Source organism: Felis catus, chromosome A1 (genome assembly GCF_018350175.1).
Source record: "Felis catus isolate Fca126 chromosome A1, F.catus_Fca126_mat1.0, whole genome shotgun sequence".
In the NCBI taxonomy this organism is placed as follows: Eukaryota; Metazoa; Chordata; class Mammalia; order Carnivora; family Felidae; genus Felis; species Felis catus.
In genome coordinates this window covers 99,729,315-99,752,589 of record NC_058368.1, presented here as the reverse complement: position 1 = coordinate 99,752,589, position 23,275 = coordinate 99,729,315, and the positions used below count along the sequence as shown (strand labels likewise).

At 36.3% G+C, this 23,275-nt stretch overlaps 1 long non-coding RNA gene across 1 annotated transcript; it reads right to left on the bottom strand.

Annotated features, from left to right (window-relative positions):
* Positions 1-108: 108 nt before the first annotated feature.
* On the bottom strand, positions 109-21,698 carry LOC123385547. The gene is made up of 3 exons (XR_006598316.1): positions 21,346-21,698; positions 5,068-5,175; positions 109-736 (listed from the first exon to the last, which is right to left on the bottom strand). It is a non-coding gene; the product is annotated as an uncharacterized LOC123385547 (long non-coding RNA).
* Positions 21,699-23,275: the final 1,577 nt, after the last annotated feature.

The window sequence follows — 23,275 nt, the reverse complement described above, 5'->3', positions numbered from 1 at the left end:
GCTGAGGCTTGTGATGAATCACTGAACCTGGGGTGGTCTTTGGGACACTCATCACAAAAGTTTAATCAATCTATCAATACTTTGCATTAGTTAAGCTCTTAAGGGTTTTGAGGGGGAATCTTATTTGGGATTCCTTTGAGACAATACTTATTGCAAAGCTACATAATGACCATGAAGGACCAAGAAATGATACAAATTATAGCCCCCTTTTTGATAACCACTCCTGAACTGAGCATTCCCAGCATTGAGCTGTACAATAGCTTTTAGAGAAACAAACTGATGGGGATGGTCTGGTGCTTATTTTTATGTCATAAGCCCAAGGAATTGGGTCAGTTTATCACCATTACATATACAGCACCCCTATTGGGCAGAATTTAGGCCAAGTCACTTCAGAGACAGGCAGCCTTCTTCACGTCCAGCCTGGGCTTCTTTGCCCTTGATTTTGGTACCACCTTCTGATCTTATCATTTGTGGCCAGTGTATCAGAGATAGTGTGGCTTGCATGTCATAAGATAGAAAAAAAGATAGAAAAAATTAGGGAGAATGATTCTTTTGGGTTCATGTTTTACTGATAGAGGCTTCAGTTGAGACAGATGCTTAGATCTTAATATTCTCTTTACCAGTACAGACAGGAAGAGCTGTGATGAGTGCATAGTTATTCTCTATTTCTTGGAAAGGGAGAGGCCAATGGGAAGATCTTCTGGAGCCAGGGCCGGAAAGATGACATTAATTAAATCTGAATTAATGAAAAGACACCTATTAATGTTTAAATAAGAATTTCTTGATTATCCTAAGGGTAGCAGGGCAGAGGAATATAGGAGACTCTAAGTTCTGTGAGAGAAGGAACATGGCATCTACTCGACCCCTCCTGAAAAAGATTGGTCTACTTTATTTTTTTCCATCCTTTCAAACTCTGTATAAATTGAACCGTATTTTACTTAGTCTTGCATATTTTCACAATTCACCTACAGTAATAGCAGCCTTTCCTGATTCCTTCAGTGGACATCTTCACCTATATTATGCTCTGGCAATAAAGACTCACAACCAGAATAAAAATGCCAACTCCTAAAGTTGCAGTGTTTAAATTACATTAACAAGGACATGTTTAAAAAGCAACAGGTTCCCCAACCTTGCTGAAAGAAGGCAAAAGAAGGATGGAACTTGACTATTAAAAATAAATCAGTGCCTTTATAAATTGCATTCTTTAGAAGGATTACCAAAGCATTCTTGAGAGGCTCCTGAGAAGATATGTATTTCCCTTTCACTTAGAGCCATAATAGATGACTTGAGATAATTAATACAGCTTCTGTAGAAAGACCATTTAATCCATAGAGATTACTGGCAAAAAATGGAAATGGTAGAGGTCATAGGGGCTTAAACGATAATGACATTTTGTGTTGAAAATGCCACAGTACATGTGGGCAAATGTTAATGGCCCTTTTACTTGGTTACCCGTTGAAGCATTCCCAACTATGACTACTGGGTATTCAGAAAGAGTCATTTTATTCATGTCAAGGGCAGATAGCTGTTCAGAGTGGTCCTGAATAGTGAAAGAAATCAACATCAGAAAACAAAGTGGGAAGTAGTGAACAGTAGACCCTATAAGTATAGGCACAAAAATCATTATCTTAAAAAGAACATCCTGAGATACAGAGGCAAATGCATGAGAATTCTAACTTCAGTATTATTCTAATAATGCCCAGTTGAAGTTCTAGATATCATGGAATGAAACAAGGCATTGCTATTGTATTCTGCCTGAATCCCCAACTTATAGAATCTATGAAGAAAATAAAAAGGACATGTTTTATACAATAATGGTTTTTGTTTGTTTGTTTGGTTTTTGTTTTTTGTTTTTTTGTTTTGTTTTTTTTGTTTTTGTTTTTTTTGCTGCACAGCATTAACTAAGAGAACAACTAGAGTATGACTCTACTCCCTTGCTTTCCCAGGACCCTTATTATTCTAAGTATATTATTCTTCTACCTCAATGAATCTTTCACGTGGTCAGATCTTTCATCCACATTGTGTACTCAGTAGATGATCAACCAGTGCTTACTACTAACTTCTGGCAATGGTAGAGACCAATTTTAATTTCCCTAAAAAACCACAAGGCCTTGCTTTCAGAAGGAGTCATTCAGTAAATTTTATTTCAGCCACCTCCCAACCATTGTGACAGCATCAATACTAATTGCTACTTACTTATTTTTTTGGCATTTACTTCTCTCTCCCACTTTCCCTCCCTGCCAAAACCTCGCTTATTCTGTTACTCAGCTAGTGCTTATTACAAACTTTCTCAACGTCAAGCTCTATTTCTGGTCTTAGAGAACTTTCACTCTAAAAAATGTTTGACAGGGGTGCACCTGGGTGGCTCAGTCGGTTAAGCGTCCAACTCTAGATTTTGTCTCAGGTCATAATCTCATGGTTCATGGGTTCGAGCCCCATGTCATGCTCTGGGCTGACAGCTCAGAGCGTGGAGCCTGATTTGGATTCTGTATCTCCCTCTCTCTGTCTGCCCTTCTCCCACTCATGCTCTGTCTCTCTTTCTCTCTCTCAAAAATAAATAAACATTTCAAAAATTAAAAAAAAATAATGTTTGGCAGTTTTTAGACCAGCATCATGGTCTAAACTCACTCTCTGCCTACTCTTTCTCCCTCCCCTTATATCTTTTATAGACATTACATTCAATCTCCTACATTGCTAATTCTATCTTGGCATCTATTTCTTAGGGGACCCAAGATGATGCCCTTCCCAACCTAGTTTGTCTGAATAGTTCTTATTCGAAATAAGTATGAAAGAGGAAAGTGTTGAGGAGTAGATGTTTGGTAATGCAGTCTTGATAGAGATAAAAGAAAGTGAGGCAAAAGAAGACAGTCTCTGACCTTCATCCATTATTGGACCTTGTATGAGGCAGCTAATAGTAGAACTGGACTTTCCATAATGATTATGCTTCTACACGAGGTAATTATGGCTAGATCTACAAACATGTAAGCCTTTGTCATGGGGCAGGAGTTAACACCAAATCCCTGTGCCTCTCGCTGTGACATGGTACTAATAGCCTTTCTAGATTTTCCCTCTGAGGCACTCAAGCCACTTACTTACGGAGAATGCTAACATCTGAAACCAGGATGCCATTATTTTTCTCTGTTCTTCAAGACTGGAAGCCAGAGTTTGTTACCCTTCCTCTGTGCATGTTGCAATTAAAGGCTATCTATTTGACTTACTATTTCACTTGTTTATGAATCTTCCAGTGAGAGTGCTGGGCTGCCATTTCCTTAAGAAAAAGAAAGGAGCCTGGCTCATTTCTACACTATCATCACTTACTACAATGACTGGCAAATGGTGTGTCCCTGACATGTCTGAGTGAAATGACAAATGTTTCATTATTTGACTTCTCAATATAAAAACTCTCTCTTTGCTGAGTTGAATTTTTTTCAGGTAATGACTCTGCTGTCACAGATATCTAGTTCGGAATTTGTGTTAAGAAAACAAAGAGGAAGAAGAAGAAAAACAGCAACAAAAAGCTAATTGTAGCATGCTATTTGAGACACTGCATTGCTGAATGATTCCTGTGGTAATGTAAGTATCATTGTCAAAACCTATTGACAAAAATGATATTTAAATTTAGAATATTATTTATTAGCCACACTTCCTCAATTATTGAAAATTAGCATAAACATCTCTGCCAATGCAATGTGAAAGTTATTCTTTTCTCATTAATTATAGAGACATCCATTTCTTGGCATTCAAATCCACTTACACTATTACCATTTAAAAAATAGAAATTTAAAAAAGGAAAACAACATTTAAAGCTTCACTTCTGGGTTGGTTTTCTCCCAGGGCAGAATTCTTGAACATATGGTTACTTGATTATATAAATCTATGGTTGGTATCTACGATGCTATCTATCTATTAGTTGTGCGGTTTTCCTTTTATAGAAGGAATAAGTGTCAAATTTAAGAATAAATATATAAAATGCTGGGTATAAGAATTTTTCTACGGATGGGAAAAAATGAAGTTGTATCTCTTCTGTTTCTATAGGTATTTAAGTACACCTGAGGTTGTGATCTGCTTATGGGAGCATCTCATGGTAAATGCAAGTGAAGGGTCCATTAAAGAGTTGAGACCATGTGCCCTAGGGCTGTAGTGTCTTTGGGCAGGGGCCTGATAGGGGCAGGTTTAACCGTCTAGACCAGTCCTGTTGTAGAAGCCTCAAAACGGATTTTTCGAAAATCCCTTATCCAGTTCTGCAAAGTCTAGACTAAAAACAAACTAGATTTTGTTCTTTTATCCTTAATTTTTCATAATAAATCCCTTTCCGCTTTTTATATCTAGAGTCCTTTTTCTTTCCCATACAGTGAATTGTGGATGATGTTTATGTCCACAGACCCCTAGACCCACCTTCCTATCATTTGTTTCAAGATTGGTCAGGAATTTGGGGCTGAGGGTGATAAGAGAGTAGAGCTGTCCGCAGCCAACACAACTACTCCAGTACCTACTAGACAATACACAGAGAACTCACTAGGTACTCAACCATCACAAGACCAGATCACCTCCTTCTAGAATATCTAATGGTTTTCCTAGAAGGAGGTGGGAAATATGCAGGTAATACCATCTAGGAAGAAGAAGCACCTCACACATACCAGCAAGAAATAAATGACAGCATCTCTTATCTATTGTGGGTGCTGAGGCAAGAGTTATGCTGAGTGGAGAGGTGCCCCAGGGACAGGAGGGAACCTCCTGGATTGTGCAGGTAGGCTTTAGCAGATACCTATGCCTGGGGTGCTTTCCATGGATCAGTTACCACCAAGGTGGGCTAACTTTTATGGCTTCTGGCTCTCTATAATGCTTCTTATATTTTTTGTGGATTAAAACATAGTAAGCATACTTACTTTATGTTCTGTTTCATAATGCTGGTATTTTAAGTCTTTATAAGTCATTTGCTACTATCTTCTTCATTAAGCCTAGGTGTTTTATGATTTTTTTTTAATGTATGGTCGTTTTTATTCAGAGCCCATCCATGAGAATTCTCTGATTCTTCAATTAAGAGAGGTCCTTGTAGAGCATACTTACGTTTGCTTCTGCCAAGATATTGGAATATATTCCTTGCCAAAGAGGGCCACTTGATACTAACTTCTCGCTGTGAGATTTTTCAGGCCTTTCAGGTTATATGGATTCAAGCTACAAACATATAAAAGCTGAATTAAGGTTGCAAATCCTTCGGAGGGATTTATTCCTCTTTAGTCAGTGACGGTTTTGGGGGTAGACCATTTTCTTTGTGGCACCCTGTGTATGCACCTGTGTTTCCAGGACTCCCTTACTCTGATAATGTTATCTTTTGGATTGGGCATTCTCCTAATATGCTTTACAATTTGGACAGTATCTGCATTTTTTTTTTTTTTTTGCCTCAAGGTTCTAAGAGTCCATTAAAAAGAAAAGAAAACAAAAACAAGCAAACAAACAGAAAACAAAACATAAGTCACGGGTGTTAAGTCAGGCAATTGCCTTGAAATAAAAGCTAAATTTAGGGCTCCACCTATGTTCTAGACTCTATAGAGCAGAGGTTGGTTGACAAACTTTTTCTTCAAAGGGTCATATGGTGAATATTTTAGGATTTGCAGGCCACCTACTTGCAAGCCATGCAATTTCTGTCACACATTCTTTGTTTGTTGTTGTTGTTGTTGTTTTTCTTGTAAGCCTTTAAAATATAAAAGCCATTCTTATCTCTGGGGACAATGGTCTTATCTTTATAGACCATGGTTTTTATTCGGCCCATTGGTTTTGTTTTTGTTTTTGTTTTTTAAGTTTATTTATTTATTTATTTTGAGGGAGAGAGAGAGAGAGAGAGAGAGAGAGAGAGGGAGGGGCAGAGAGATAGAGAATCGCAAGCAGGCTCTGCACTGCCAGTGCATCATTATGGTCTCTTATCTGCATGAATTGACCACTCTACATTCCTCATATACGTGGAATCATATAGCGACTATCCTTTTATCTGCCCTACCTCACTTTGAATAATGTCCCCAAGATTTACAAATGCTGTAGGCCTGTGTCACAATTTCCTTCCTTTTTAAGGCTGAATAATATTTCATTGCATGTATATACAACATTTTACTTATCCATTCATGCATCCATGGATATTTTGGTCGCTTCCATGTTTTAGCTATTGTGAATAAGGCTGCTATGAACATGGTTGTACAAATATCTCTTCATGACCCTGCTTTTCATTCTTTTGAGTGAATACCTAGATTTCCTGCATCATACGGTAATTCTGTTTCTGATTTTTTGGGGAACTGCTATCATTTTCCCCACTTGCTCTGCCATTTTCCATTTCTACCAACAGTATGTGAGGGTTCCAGTTTCTCTTTGTCCTCACCAGTGTTTGTGGTTTTCTGTTTGTTAGTAGCTATCCTAAAGGGTGTGAGGTGATACCTCCTGGTTTTATTTTCGTTTCCCTAATGATTAGTGATATTGAGTATCTTCTCATGTGCTTGTTGGCCATTTGTGTGTGTGTGTGTGTGTGTGTGTGTGTGTGTGTGTGTGTGTTGGAAGAAAGAATAAAAAATATATATTTTCTCCTTGTGGTGAGATCACTTAGGATTTAATCTCTTAATGACTTTTCTATACATCATGCAGTAGCATTAGCTATAGTCATCACAATGGACATTATACCCCTAGTATATATTTATTTATATATACTTATTTATTTATAACTGGAAACTTTCGCCTTTTGACTACCTTCCTTTAGTTTTCTCTTCTCCTAACCCCACCTCTGTGTAACACATGAGTCTGATCTCTTTTTCTATTAGTTTAGTGTTTTGGATTCCTCATAAGTGACATTGTACAATTTTTGTCTTTCACTATCTGACTTATTTCACTTATTATATTGTCCTCAAGGTCCATCCACTTGTTGCAAATGGTATGATTTTCTCATTTTTTGTGGGTGAATAAAATTCCATTGTATGTACATACGTTGTGTGTGTTTGCATAACAACTCTTTTATTCGTTCATCCATCAGTGGACACTTAGGTTATTTCCGTGTTTTAATTATTGTAAATAATGCTGTTATGATCATGGAGTGCAGGTATCTTTGTGAAATAGTATTCTCATTACATTTGAACATATTCCCAGAAGTGTAATTCCTGGACCATATGGTGGTTCTATTTTTCATTTTTGAGAATTCTCCATGCTCTTTTCCACAGTAGCTGCACCAATTTAAAATCCCACTGATAAGGCACAAGGATTTCCTATTGTTTACATCCATGCCAGCATTTCTATCTTTTGTCTTTTTTTTTTTTTTGATGCCCATTCTAACAGACATAAGATGAGATCTCATTGCACTTTTAATTTACATTTCCCCAATGACTAGTGCTATTGAGCATCTTTTCATGTACCAGTTGGCCTTTTATATGTCTTCTTTGAAAAAATGTCTATTCAGATCCTTTGCCCACATTTTAAAATCAGATTACTTGTTCTTTGCTCTTGAGTTGTATGAGTCCTTTATGTGGTTTTTGTTTTTGTTTTTTTTTTTAGGTTGACACCATATCTGATATATGGTATGCAAATATTTTTTTCCTGTTCTGTAGATTGTATTTTCACATCATTGATGATTTCTTTCACTGTGCGGGAGCTTTGTAGTCCAATGTAGTCCCACTTTATTTTTTATTTTGTCTCTTATGTTTTAGAAGTCATATACAAATAACTGTTACCAAGACCCAGGTCAAGGAGTTTGTTCCTATGTTTCCTTGTATGGGTTTGAGGTTTCAATTCTTACACTTAAGTCTTTATTTATTTTGAGTTAATTTTTGTGAAGTGGCTTAAGATTTGGGTCCAGTTTTATTCTTTTACATGTGAATATCCAATTATCTCAGCACTATTTATTGAAGAGACTGTCTTTTCTCCATCAAGTATTATTGGCTTCATTGTCAAATAATAATTTGTTATATATGCTAGGATTTATTTCTGGACTCTTGATTCTGTTACATTGGTCTATTTGTCTGTTTTTATGCCAGTACCATACTGTTTTGATGGCTTTAGCTTTATAGTATAGCTTGAAATTAGGAAGTGTGATACTTTCTGCTTTGCTCTTCTTCCACAGATTTCTTTGGCTACTCACAGTCTTTTGTGGTTCCATATCCATTTTAGGAGTGTTTTTTTTTTTCTACTTTTGTAAAAAATTCCATTAGAATCTTAATAGGAATTGCATTGAATCTCTACATGGTGTTGGTGGTATAGTTGATCTTAGAACAAACAGGGGTTAGGGGCATGACTCTCATGCAGTCAAAAATCCATGTATAATTTTTGACTCCCCAAAGTGCTACTAATAGCCTACTGTTGAGTGGAAGTCTTACAGATAATATAAACAGTCAATTAACACATATTTTATATATTCTATGTATTACATATATGATATATTGTATTGTTACAATAAAGTAAACCAGAGAAATGAAAATGTTAAAGAAAATTGTAAGGAAGAAAAAAATACATGTACAGTGCTATACATTATTTATAAAAAAACAAAACAAAACTGTGTAAGTGGACCCATGCAGTTCACACCCATTTGTCAACTGTATTGACATTTTAACAGTGTTAATTCTTTTGTTCTATTAACATGGAATACCTTTCCATTTATTTGTGTCTTCTTCAACTTCTTGCAACAATGCCTTGTAGATTTCAGCATGAGCTCATTCACCTCCTTACTTAAATTTATTCCTAAATATTTTATTGCTTGCAATGTTATTGTAAATGGGATTGACTTTTAAATTTCTGTCACAAAAATTTTGTTCTTAGTGTATAGCAAGGCTACTGATTTTTGTATGTTCATGTTGTATCTTGTGACTTTACTGAAGACTTTGATTAAATCTAAGAGTTTTTTTGTTGAGTCCTCAGGATTTTCTATATGTAAAATCATGTCCCCTCAAATAGAGACAGTTTCAATTCTTTTCCAATTCTGGTAACTGCTGTTTCCATTTCTTGCTAGGACATCTAGTTCCATGTTGAATAGGAGTGGTAACAGTGGGATCACTAGTCTTATTTCTGATCTTAGAGGAAAACCTTTTATCTTTTCACTATTGAATATGATGTTAGCTCCACAGCTAACATTTCTCACATATGGTGTTTGTTATGTGGAGATATGTTCTTTCTATGCCTAATTTGTTAAGGGTTTTATCATTAATGGATGTTGAATTTTTTCAAATAATTTTTCTGTGTCTATTGAGATGATCATATGGATTTTTTCACTGTGTTATTAATGTAATGTATCTCATTGATTGATTTGCACATGTTGAAAGATCCTAGCATCTCACTAGATAAATCCCACTTGATTATGTGGTGTTATCCGTTTAATGGGCTGCTGAATTCTGTTTGCTAGTATTTTATTGAGAATTTTTGTGTATTCATCAGGGATGTTGGCCTGTAGTGTTTTGTTTTGTTTTGTTTTGTTTTGTTTTGTTTTCCCTAGTAGTATACTCTTTCACTTGTAGTATCAGGATAATGGTAGTCCTGTAAAATGAGTTTTGAAAATGTTCATTTATCTTTGATTTTTGGAAGAATTTGGAGAAGATTGGTGATTCTTCTTTAGATGTTTTAGAACATCTAAAGAAATTAGAAATTTTAGAATTTGCTAAAATTCACCAGTGAAGCTAGAGGGTCCCTGGCTTTTCTCCTTAGGGATATTTTTGACTACTAATTCTATCTCCTTACTCGTAATTGGTCCACTTAGACTTTCTATTTTATTCTGTTTCAGTCTTGGTAAGTTTTTTGTTTCTAAGAATTTTTCTGGTTTTCCATGTTGCCTAGTTTGTTGTATGATTATTAATTGCAGCTTCTTATGATCCTTTGAATTTCTTGTGTTATCAGTTATGCTGTCACCTATTTCATTTATAATTTTGTTGATTTGGGTCTTTTTAAGATGTTTGCTTGGTTAGTCCAGCTAAGAGTTTGTCAATATTGTTTATCTTTTCAAAGAGCCAACTCTTAATTTGGTTCATCTTTTCTATTGTTATTGTTATTCTCTATTTCATTTATTTCTGCTCAAATCTTTATTATTTCCTTTCTGCTGATAACCTTGGGCTCAGCTTGTTCTTCATTTTCAAGTTCCTAAAGCAGTTAGGTGGTTTATTTGGAATCTGTTTTGTGTTTTGATATAGGTGTTTATTGGTATGAACGTCTCTCTTAGAATTACTTTCGCTGCATCACATGAGTTCTGGTGTGTTGGGTATGTTGTGTTTGCATTTTTGTCGCAGTATACTCTTTTTAAAATGTTTTTAATGTTTATTTTTGAGAGAGAGAGAGAGAGAGAGAGAGAGAGAGAGAGAGAGAGAGAATGAGCAGGGGAGGGGTAGAAAGAGAGGGAGACACAGAATCTGAAGCAGGCTCCAAGCTCTGTGCTGTCAGCATAGAGCCCGATGAGGACACTTAACCAACTGAGCCACCCAGGCACCTCTGTCTCAGTATACTGTTTTTAGTTATTGTGTAATCTCTTTTTTGATCCCTTGGTTGTTCAGGAGAGTGTTGTTTACTTTCCATGTATTTGTGAACTTTTCAGTTTTCCTCTTGTTATTGATTTCTAGTTTCATGCCATTATGATAACAGAAATCCTTGGTATGATTTCACTCTTCTTGAATTTGTTGACTTATTTTGTGGCCTAACATATGGTCTATCCTGGAAAATGTTCCATGTGTCATTGAGAAGAATGTGTGTTTTGGTATTTTGGATAGAATGTTCTGTATATTGGCTGATAAGTACGTTTGGTCTATAGTGTTGAAATTCACTGTTTCCTTATTAGTTCTGAATGGTCTATCCATTGTTAAGAATGTGGTATTAAAGACCTCAATTATTGTTGTATTGTCATTTATTTCTCCCTTTAACTCTGTTAGTTTTTGCTTTATATATTTATGTGCTCTGATGTTGGACACATAAATACTTACATTGTTATATTTTCTTAATATTTTGATCATTATGTAATAGCATTTTTTGTCTCATTTTACAAGTTTTAGTTTGCAGTCTATTTTAACTGATGTAAATTTAGCTCTTCTGCTTTTATTTTTTTAGCTGTTATTTGCTTAAAATATCTTTCACCCCTTTATTCTCAGTCTATGTGTGTATTTAAAGGTAAAGTGTATCTTCTGTAGACAGTATATTGTTGCATATATATATATATTTTTTTTTTAATTTCTTTTAGTCATTCTATAGCTTCTATTTGGAGAATTTTATCCATTTACATTTAAATATTATTGATAGATTAAGACTTACTATTGCTATTTTATTGTTTTCTGGTTGTTTTGCAGATTCATTGTCCCCCTCTTTCTTATCCTTCTGTCTTTTTTTGTGTTTTCATGTCTTTTGGTCAGTTGCTTTTTTTCAGTATTTTAAATATGTCATCTCATTATCCCATGATTTTTTTTTTTCAACGTTTATTTACTTTTGGGACAGAGAGAGACAGAGCATGAACGGGGGAGGGGCAGAGAGAGAGGGAGACACAGAATCGGAAACAGGCTCCAGGCTCCAAGCCATCAGCCCAGAGCCCGACGCGGGGCTCGAACTCACGGACTGCGAGATCGTGACCTGGCTGAAGTCGGACGCTTAACCGACTGCGCCACCCAGGCGCCCCTATCCCATGATTTTTTAATTGAATTATAGGTGACATGTAATGTTATAATAGTTATATATTATATAATAGGTAGTATATAATAATTATATAGGTAATATATAGGTAATTATATAGGTAATATAATAGGTATATAACATAGTGATTCAAAACTTCTATACCTTACTCAATGATCCTCATGATAAGTATAGTCACCATACAACATTATTACAATATTAACTGTTCCCTATGCTGTGCTTTTCTCTCTCTGATTTCTTTATTTTATAACCAGAAGTTTTTCCCTTTAATCCCCTTCAACTATTTTATCCATCTCCTCACTCTTGTCCTCTCTAGCAAACACCAGTTTATTCTCTGTATCTATGATCCTGTTTTTGTTTTTTTTGTTTGTTTGTTTGTTTTGGTTTTTACTTTATTTTATTTTTTAAACAGAGTGCTGACAACCTTCCAGAGCAGCAGAGTCTCCAGGCAAGTGCTAGTTTGGGGCGAGCACGTTGCCTCTGCCAGAAGCCAAAGGTTCCATTTTTTTCTAGTTGTTGTTAATGTTTATTTATTTATTGATATTGAGAAAAGAGAGACAGAGCGAGCAAGCATGAGCAGGGGAGGGGCAAAAAGAGAGGGAGAGAGAGACAAACCCAAGCAGGCTCTGCATTGTCAGCGCAGGGCTCAATGTGTAGCTCGATCCCACGCACCACAAGATCATGATCCAAGACTCAACCAGTTACCCAACTGAGCCACCCAGGTGCCCCTGTTTTGTTTTTTTAGATTCCACATATAGATGCAATAGTATATTTGTGTTTCTCTTATTTATTTCCCTTAGCATATGTCCTCTAGGTCCATCCATGTTCTCACAAATGGCAAGATTTCATTCATATTTATGGCTGAATGTTATTTCATTGCATATATTATACCACATCTTCTTTATACATTCATGTATTGATGGACACTTGAGTTGTTTCCATATCTTGGCTATTTTAAATAATGCTGCAATAAACATAGTCTTGTGTATATCTTTTTAAATTAGTAGTTTTATTTTCTTTGGTAAAAAAAAAAAAGTGCAATTACTGGATTATGTGGTATTTCTATTTTTAATTTTCTGAGGAAACTCCATACTGTTCTCCACTGTAACCATTTGCTTTACCACCAACAGTGCACAAAAGTTTCCTTTTCTCCAAATCTTTGTCAACACTTATTATTTCTTGTATTTTTCATACTGGTGATTCTAACGGGTATCAGGGCTATCTCACTGTGGTTTTGATTTGTGTTTCCCTGATGATTAGTGATGTGGAGCATATTTTCATGTGTCTGTTGGCCTTCTGTATATCTTCTTTGAAATAAACTGTATTCATGTCCTTTGCCCATTTTTTATTGGATTACTTGGGTTTTGTTGTTTGTTTTTTAATTTGGTGGTGTTGAGCTGAATGGTTTCTTTATATATCTTGGATATTAACCCCTTATCAGATACATCATTTACAAATATTTTCTTCCATTTGGTATGTTGCCTTTTTGTTTCACTGTTTGATTTCCTTCACTGTAAAAAAAGCTTTTAAGTTTGATATAATCAAACTTTTTGTGTTTTTATGATGTTAATTAGTGTTTTGTTTTGTTTTGTTTACTTTTAATGCACATAAATGGTACATTATTCTCTTTTGTCAGGCTGCTTTTAAAATTCTTTCTGTGTCTTGACTCCTGATGATTTAATTGCAATATATCTTAATGTAGTCATATTTGGGTTTAGCCTATCTGGAATCTTTAGGGCCTCCTGGTTCTGGATGTCCAATTCTCTCCCCATGTAGAGAAGTTATCAGCCATTATTTCTTTAAATATACTTTCTGTCTCTTTCTTTTTCTTTTCACCCTTTGGAATTCCCATATTGAAAATAGTGTTTCTTTTTTTTGTTTGTTTGTTTCCCATAGGGACTTTAATCTTTCTTATCCTCCTCCCCCCTTTTTTTTCACTTCTGAGTGGGTAATTTCCAATGTCCTATCTTCCAGGTCACTAATTCTTTCTTCCACATCATCCAGTCTACTTTTGAAACTATTGAATTCTTCACTGCATTTATTGTATTTTTCAACTTTAGGATTTCTGTTTGTTTGGAAGTTTGCTATTTCTTTATAAAACTTCTCGTTTTGTTCATGCATTGTTTTCCTAATTTCATTTAGTTGTGTATCTGTGTTTTCCTGTAGTTCATTAAATTTCCTTAAAATGATTATTCTGTATTCTTTCTCTGAAAGTTCTAGATTTTTATATTTTTACAGTAATTATTGGAATTTTATTAATTTACTTTGATGGTGTCATAATTATCTGATTTTTTTTTTTTTTTGGATCTGTGAACTTGAATAATCTGGCTCCTGTAAAAGACTTTACAGGTTTGCTTGGCAGAAACAGTTCTTTACCAGTCAGTTCAGTTTAGTTTTCTGTGTGTGTGTGCTGGCAATGTGTTTGGGTGGTTATGGTCTATTATGGGTTATTTGAGGGTGGCAACTAATCAAGCTCTAGGGACGGGATGGGAGGATGTGCTACTGGCTGAGAAAAGTTGGATAGGACTGCTGGCTCGATTCTCTACCTATATGAGTCTTTAGGAAGGGCTCCATGTCTGTGTGGCTTCTCTGGTCACGAATATGGGCTATATTCAGTAGCAGATATAGCTGTGAATTAGCTTCCCTTCCCTGGCATGGCAGCAGGACAGGACTCAGAGACTAAAGAGTTTGTTGTTTGAAGGCTCAAATCAGGCCTAAGTCCACCCTGAATTTCTTGGTCAGAGGCTAGCATTTTTGCTCTGCAGGTGGTAGAATCCCAGAATGTGTTCTCTGTTAAAAGGCCAATGCATGTAGGGCTGTTGAATGGGTTACACAGCTTTCTGTATGTTCTGATAAGTTTTCCTGGTTGGAAAAACTAAATGCTGCATTCAGCAATGAGAAGGGCTACAGATTAGATTCCCTGCTCTCAGAGAAGCAGTTCCAAAACCAGTAAAACTCTTAGTTTATTGTCATTAACTCAAACTGACCCACGCCACAAGGTCTCTGGCTAAACAAGGTCCCTGGCTTTACTCTGCAAACTATTAGCTCTGTTTGCCCTTCTCTGAGTTCCTGTTCCACTGGGCTGTACACTTTTCAGGCATTTCTACCACTTCTTTTGGCCAGTTGGGTTGAGAAGACACTCTTCCCAGTGGATGGGACTATGCTTCAGCTCTTTTGCCTAGGTGGGCGAGGAGAGGATGCTCTAAACTACTCTTTCCAGTCTCACCAGTTGGGGGGGCCTGCAGCTATGAGTTAATCATAGTCAGCATGGGCTATGAGTTAATCCTCTGTCAGTGTGTAGCATGGGGAGCCTCTATGCTGGTATTGCTTTGGTATGCTGCTATCTGCTCATCTGCCTCTTAGCTTGATTGCCACCGAGCTGCACACTTTCCAGGAGTTGTCATTAGCCCTTGGGGTCAGATGAGGCTAGAAGGCACTTTCCACAGTGGTTGGGGCTATGATTCAGCACCCTGAGTGGGTGTGGGTAAACTGGGCTCAAAGGCCAGGAGAACTCCTCGTTTAATCAGGCAAATCTGCACCTCATCAAGTTTCTGGGTCAGAGTACATCCCCTGACTTGGTTCTGCAGATGAACATAGCTTCTGGTTGGGATTACTACTTTGGGCACTGCATGTTAAGTTCTGCCAAGATCCATGTGCTTGTTGTTGCGAGTCCCTGTCTCGCTGTCTCTCACAGTCAGACTCCCAGTGGCTGAGCCCACAGATTCCCCTATAATCTCTGTGGCGCAAGATCAGAGTAGGAATCCCCCACAAAGGGACCCATAACTTCTACAAAGGGAGGGGGCTGGTTGTCCCTTCTGAGTTTTCTTTTCCCTCTGGAGGAACCTGAGTCTCAGGGGAGCCCTCTCTAGGTGGTGCTGTGCTGGCCTGGGGGAAGGGCAGTGTGGCCAACATGTAGCCACATCTCTTACCCTTCTAATGCAGTCTGTGTAGGTCTATGTGGCCCCAGGGGTGCTTCAGCCTCACTCTCTTGTTCTAGGATTCTCTCAATGGTGTTTTGTTTTTGAAGAGATTATGGTTGTTCTTATGAAAGGAAGTGAAGTCAGGAATGACCTGTGCCATTATGTTAGTGATATCACTGTTCTCATGTGTAATTTTAAATTCTAATTATTTGTACTACTTACAATGATGTATCGTCTTTCTGTGCTACATATTTGCCTGAAAAAGAATTTATTACTTCACCTTCTGGCAAGGGCAATATAGGAAGGCAGCCTTCTTTCTTAACCATAAATTGTTTAAAGTCCATTTGGCCACAAATATGTCTTGTTTCACAGTTATACAGTTGCATTTATGACTTAGAAGGAAATATTATTTTAATACATATATATCTTTGGGTTAATTGTTTGGTAAATACCCAACAAAATACGATATTACTGTCAGAAGACATATGACCAATTTAGTTCAGTAAGATTTTTTTCTAATTTTATCTAAATTTAGATAATTTATGACAGAGAAAATAGGACCTACTTCCAAAGAGCAAACTGAAAACAACAAATCATCCTGAATCAGAATTCAATTTAAAACATATGTAAGGAGGTTTTATTTATCTGGTTTTAGAAAGATATTATAAAAATTATTCCATTTCTTGAAATAGATAAAAAATAGGTAATACTTTTCTTTCAGGTGTACTTCTAAGCACTTAATATTAATATATTTAAATATTTAAATATTTAATATATTTAATATTTAATATATTTAATATATTTAAATATTGTGTATCTCTTTCCTACACACTAGGAAACAAATAATGTAGTGTGAAAAGTTGCACAGGGTCATTTAGATCATAGAGGGTGAAGTCAGAATTTGAACAAGGCTTTAGAATCTCTCTCTATTGCCTTCAACAGAGTCTTTTGAGAACTAATTTATAATTTTCTGTTCATATTAATAAAGTACTCTTTACTTTTCTTGAATATTTGAGATTAAAACATTTGGACTTTGGGGTGCCTGGGTGGCTCAGTCGGTTGAGTGTCTCATTCTTGATCTTGGCTCAGGTCATGGTCTCACAGTTCCTGAATTCTGGCCCCTAGTTGGGCTTAGCACTGTAAGTGTGGAGCCTGGTTGAGATTCCGTCTCTCTGCCCCTCCCTTGCTCATTCTCTCTCTCTAAATAAAAATAAATAAATAAATAAACTTTAAAAAACTTGGATTTTAAAAGAATGCTAGATAGCTCAAATGAATTTTGTTGATGTACCTTCAGTAAGTATAGTAAGGCAAAATAAAGAATTTGAGACAATATAGAGGAACACATTTTATACATGGGGACAACTAGAAAGCATATTCTTTGCAAGAAGTAGTTCCTGACTTTTCCCAGTTGTCTTCCAGTGCCCCAGTCCTGATTCTGGTATCTCTCTAAGTCTATTGACCAAGAAGACAACGTTACTCTTCCCCTCAGCTTCGCTAAATTTTAGACAGGTTTCTAGATTATAGGCCCCTGACCTCCTTTTCTAGGAGTGTTTACCTAAGTGAACTTTCAATTGTAAATTCTTTCTCTTTGAGATGTACAACTTCTCACAGACTCTCAACAGTTTTACAACCCAGGAGTACCTGGGAACCTTCCCACTGAAAGGTAAACCTCAAGAAAGACAGCCCTGCCTTTCAGACTATAAGAGTAGGAACTTCACTTTGATAAGAACCAGTTGGCCAACAGGATGGCCTCCTCACTTTGACCAACATTCTCTAGTACTTTTCCACTAACCTATAGCTCTCCCTAGTGTTTAAACACAAAAACCTTTTGTTTCAGTGGAGTGGAGTTCCTTGCCTCTGCCCCACTGTAATAGTCCTGATCTCTACTGCAATTTCTTTGAATGAAGTTTTTTTTTTGCTCTTTTAAACAAGGGTCCGATGCAATTTTTCTTTCACATCAAGACATTCCATCACACCTCTGGAGCCACTCTGTGTCTTTTAATTAGAGATTTTAGTTCATACACATTTAAAGTAATTGTGGATATGAATGTACTTTTTGCAATTTTGTTCATTATTTTTATTTTTGACTGGATATTTTCATAGTTCCTCCCTGTTCCTTTCTTCCCTTACTCTCTTCCCTTGTGGTTTGATAAATTTTTTTCCTTTTTTTTTTCTTTCTTTCTTTCTTTCTTTCTTTCTTTCTTTCTTTCTTTCTTTCTTTCTCCATGTTGCATTTAGCTTCCTTTCTCATTTTATGTACCTGTTATAGCTTTCTGCTTTGTAGTTACCATGAAGCTCACATATTACATCATATGTAAAACAATCTATTTTTTAAAAATGTTTATTTATTTTGAGAGAGAGTGAGAGAAAGAGTGAGTGGGGGAGGAGCAGAGAGAGAGGGAGACAGAAAATCCCCAGTAGTCTCCATGCTGTCAGCGCAGAGCCTGATGTGGGGCTCAGTCTCATGTCCATGAGATCATGACCTGAGCTGAAATCAAGATCACTTGTTTAACCGACTAAGCCCCTTGAAAACAACTTATTTTAAGTTAATAGCATCTTAAATTTGAATGCATTCTAAAAATCTACGTTTTTATTCTCCCTCCTACCATGTGTTATGTTTTTGATGTCATATTTTATATATTTTTATTTTGCATGTTTCTTAACTGATTATTATAGTTATGCTTACTTTTACTACTCTTGTTGTCTAACCTTCATATCAGGTTTATAAGCAGTTAATCTACTACTTTTGCATTACTAGTAAGATTTTTACCTTTCTATTCTCCTTATGCCTTTCCTTTTCAACCTTAACATTTTTGTAAGGCCAGTTTGGAGGTGATGAATTTCTTTAGTTGTCTGGAAAACTCTTTATCTCTACTTTACTTCTGAATGATAACCTGCAAAGGTAGAGTATTCTTGTTTGTAAGTGTTTTCCCCTTCTAGCACTTTGAATAGCTCATTCTACTCCTTCTGGCCTGTTAAGTTGCTGCTGAAAGATTAGCTTAATAGTCATATGAGGGTTTCCTTGTATGTAACCCGTTGTTTTCATCTTGCTGAATTTTAATATTCTCTCTTTAACTTTTGATAATTTAATTATAATGTGTCTTGGTGTGGAGAAAGGACAAATCTGAACGAATTATTTTTCAGAAAGACAATCTATTTCTGAGAGGAATTTTGTGCAAAACAACTTTGTTCTGCTGTAAGCCTTAAATTAAATCTTGCTACTAACCCAAAAGTTATAGACTATTGATTTTCTTAACCATTAATTCATGTAAGACATTATCTCTGTCTCCATAGTATTTAGTTACTTTAATTTACTTATCAAAGCTAAGGGATTTCCTTAGCAGTTTCCTTTCCTCTTTCCCTAGACACACTGATAGTGTATTTTTTTTTTTTTTTGTAATGAGATACTCTTTACTGCAAAGAAACACATCTCACAGAACCCTGGCTGTTACCTTCAGATAACACACACACACACACACACACACACACACACACCACAAAATCTCAATGTAATCATAATTGTAGTTTCATAAAGGGTGATCGAAAATAAAGTGAAATCTTTGCTTTGTGCACTCTGACACCATTAAACGTCACATTTGGGGTTTTTATTTATTTATTTTGTGTGTTTGTTTGCTTGTGCTTTCTCTGTGTGTAGGTGTTTCTGTGTATATGACAGACGTAAGAGTTAAAAAGTTGGAATGTATTGGGTTGTCCATTATGTTTACATTTTGAATTTGATTCATATCAAATTTAACTTCTGTGACAGGGAAAACAAAACCTCTACCCAGCTCTACAAGGCTAAATCTCTAGTTGAAATTTTGGCATTTGTTCTTTTTTGAACTTTGGACACTATGAGCCCATTGTTCTTCTTTTTAAATCCACTTTACCAAGGAAACTCAACTCTCTTCAAAGTTTTCATTTTAATCTCCAAGGACACACCACTAGTCTTTCTAAACTTGAGCCTCCTTGAATCTCAGCCTTGTCATATTGTAATTGTTAATGATAAAGATAATAATAAACATCTTTAATATAAACTATGTTTATATTTACCTATAAGCTATATGTAGGCTTGGAAAACACTTTCATACCTATTATCTTGTTTTACCTTTGAAATATTTTGAGGGTGGTGGAGAAGATAGTATTTTTTTCTTGAAATGCCATCTACACAGACTTCTCAAGCCTGACACTGACAAAATTCACCTCAGTTGCCTTCCCGCTCTTATTCCTACCAGAGGAATTCAAGCTAGACATCTCTGTTGCCTCTCTAGTTCTTTTCTTCCTTTCACCTGCTCCGTCGGGATGCATTATCATTTGTTGGCTCCTGAATCTGCACTTTCTCTACTTGCACATTCATTCTACATTTCTGGTCTTCAGGATTACTCAACTAACTCACTCTAACAACATCCAGATTGTTTCCTACAATTGGCTCTACAATTTTCTGTCTTTACACTGCATATTGAAACCAGGTCATCCTCCTAGGGTGACAGCCAGCAGCCAGGGTCAAAGGATGTTGACATTTTTCCACTTTCCTTTGCATGTATTCAAACTTTTCCTGGGCATCGAAGGAACTCCATATTCTGGCTCCGCCTTGCTTTTCTCTCTTTATTATTGTTTACTGTATCCAACATGGCCACCTGATTTCTGTCAAACCTGACTAGTATTGGGGTACCTGGGTGCCTCAGTTGGTTAAACCTCCAACTCTTGATTTCAACTCAGGTCGTGATCTTGCAGTTCATGGGTTCCAGCCCTCTGCTGACAGTGCAGAGCCTGCTTGAGATTCTGTCTCCCTCTCTCTCTGCCTCACCCCTGCTCTCTCTCTCTCAAAAATAAATAAACATTAAAAACAGACAAGCAAACAAATCACAAAAAAAAGAACTAGTATTATTCCCACAGATTTTTTTGATTTTGACACCTGGGTTTTTGCTTATGGTGCCTGACTTCTGTGACAATATGCCCTTTCCCTCTCTTCATATTTGCTTTTATTCATACCTTAAAACCAAAGTCTCATCTCAGTTTCTGAAATCCTTCTGGATCAGACTTAACTCATCTTTCAGACTGTAGTTTTTGTAGTGTGGAATTTAGGTCTTCATTTTTCATATTTTATTTACATCATTCGCTACTTCATCCACTTAGAAGTCATATTGTAAACATAATTTTTTCCTGTGTAATATTAATCATCTAAATAGCATGTTTTGGAAAACTAGATGGTATGTTTTTTGAATCAGCCAAAAAATCTTTTGTCCCTTTTATTTTTTTTTCCTTTTGCCTGAACTTACATGATTGGTTAAGCTTTAATGTCCCACAGGGAAGTTTATATTAGCATCCAGATGGCGAGAGCTTTGCATTTGATATGGATCCTGGTGATTGTATGTCTCCCTTCCTCAGGCTAACAGTAATTTCCTAAAGTCTTAAATACCAGCATCATGGCAGCTTGAGGCTCTAAGTCACTGTGGTTTAGCGTGACATTTTATATGGAACAAACTAATTTATTTAAATGGCCAATATATCTGTAAATATCAATAAAATCATTTATTTCTCCCTCTTAAGATGGGCAGTACTTTACAATGAGTGTCATTGTGTATCTTAGAGATGATTACTGAACATCTCAGGGGCTAAGTCTGAGGCTAAACGTCATATATGAGATCATTGCTGATGGCACAAAACAATAACTAATAAGCTTACTTGTAACGTTTAGCTTCTAGAAAAGGGTGAAAAGGAGTCATGAGTGGAGAGTTGTAGGAATCATCACTTTTAATCCTCTGTTAAAAGTAGCTTAAAGAGATAATATTCAATAATCCAAAGCACTTACCTTTTTCGAAGTAGATAAATTAAAATGAAAATAAGTATTTGAAAGCTGTCTCTTTTACACCTTATGTCAACGACAAATATGGTAAAGAATGGACTCTGTCAAGCACCACAAAATTAACATGACTTGTGCTAGTTCCAGCACTGGGTTTGCAGGTAGAAAGGGCACCATAGGAAGTGTGACACTGATGGAACTTATGAAGAGGAACATCAGTAAGATTCAAGGGTGGAATGTTTCTAGCAACTGCTATGGAGTGTAGAGGGAAAAAAAATGCACTTTTGTTTTTGGAAATAATTACTTTCATTTGAAGCCACCTGTTTTCCTCATTCTATTTCTTTTCCTAATACTTAAAAAATCATGATAAAGTTCACATAAGATAAAGCTTACCATTTTAACAATTTTAAAATGTTCTATTAAGTGACATATAATAAATACACGTGGCTATACAACAACTACTCTACGTAGTTCCAGAACATTTTCATCGCCGCAGAAAGAAATCCTGGACCCATTATGCAGTCACTTCCTGTTTTCCCTCTATTAGTGGGCCTTGGCAACCATTGATCTATTTTGTTGTTGTTTGCTTCTGTGAATTTGTCTATTCTGGATATTTCATGCATATGCAATTGTACAATATGTGACCTTTTATATCCGTCATATTTCACTTAGTATGTTTTCAAGCTTCCTTCATCTGATAGCATATATCAGTACTTGGTTTGTTTTATAGTTGAATACAGTTGTATGTATTCAACTGTATTCGACTATATATATTCAACCATAGTTGAATATAGTTGTATGGCTATACCATATTTGTTTATCTGTGTGTCAATTGATGGGCATTTTGGTTGTTTCCGCTTAAAAAGATCTTTTCAAGTGTTTATTTTTGAGAGAGGGAGACAGAGTGTGGGTGGGGGAGGGGCAAGAGAGAGAGAGGGAAACAATATGAAGCAGGCTCCAGGCTCTGAGCTGTCAGCACAAACCCCGATGTGGGGCTTGAACTCATAAACCATCAGATCATGACTTGCACCAAAGTGGGACCCTTAACCGACTGAGCCACCCAGGTGCCCCAGTTTCTACTTTGTGACAGTTGTAAATAGTGCTGGTGTGAATGTTTGTTTGCAAATATTTGTCTTAACACTTGTTTTCAGTTCTTTTGGGTATGTAACTGAACATGGAGTTGCGGAGTCACATGGCAATTGCTTTTGCTTAATTTATTGAGGAACCATCAAACTATTTTCCACAAAGGCTGCGCCATTTTGTATTCCCACGAGTCGTGTATGACAGTTTTAACTTTACCACATCCTCACCAATACTTGTAATTTCCATTTTCTTTGAAAATTTTGTGTATAGTCCTAGGATAAGGGCAGTGTATTACACTGTGGTTTTTACTCGCATTTCCCTTATGGTGAATAATGTGGAATATTGCGTCCTGTGCTGCTGGCCTTTATTATGTCTTTCTGTTTCTTTTTTCTTTTAAATTTTTCTAAAGATTTTATTTTTACATAATTTCCACAGTTAATGTGGAGCTTGCACTTACAACCCTGAGATGGAGAGTTGTATGCTCTACTGACTAAGCCATCTAGGAACCCCATCTGCCTGTTTCTAGTGCTCAAAAATTATCCTGTGATTATAAACCTTTCAATCTATATGTTAATTTGGTTTATTTTAATTTTTTTATGTTTTATTTATTTTTGAGAGAGAGAGAGAGAGAGAGAGAGACAAGAGACAGAGCATGAACAGGGGTTGGGGGGCAGGATACTGGGCAGAGAGAGAGGGAGACACAGAATCCCAAGTAGGCTTCAGGGTCTGAGTTGTCAGCACAGAACCTGAGGCGGGGCCCGAACCAACGAACTGTGAGATCATGACCTGAGCTGAAGTCAGATGCTTAACTGCCTGAGCCACCCAAGTGTCCCTAAATTAATTCACTTTAAATCCT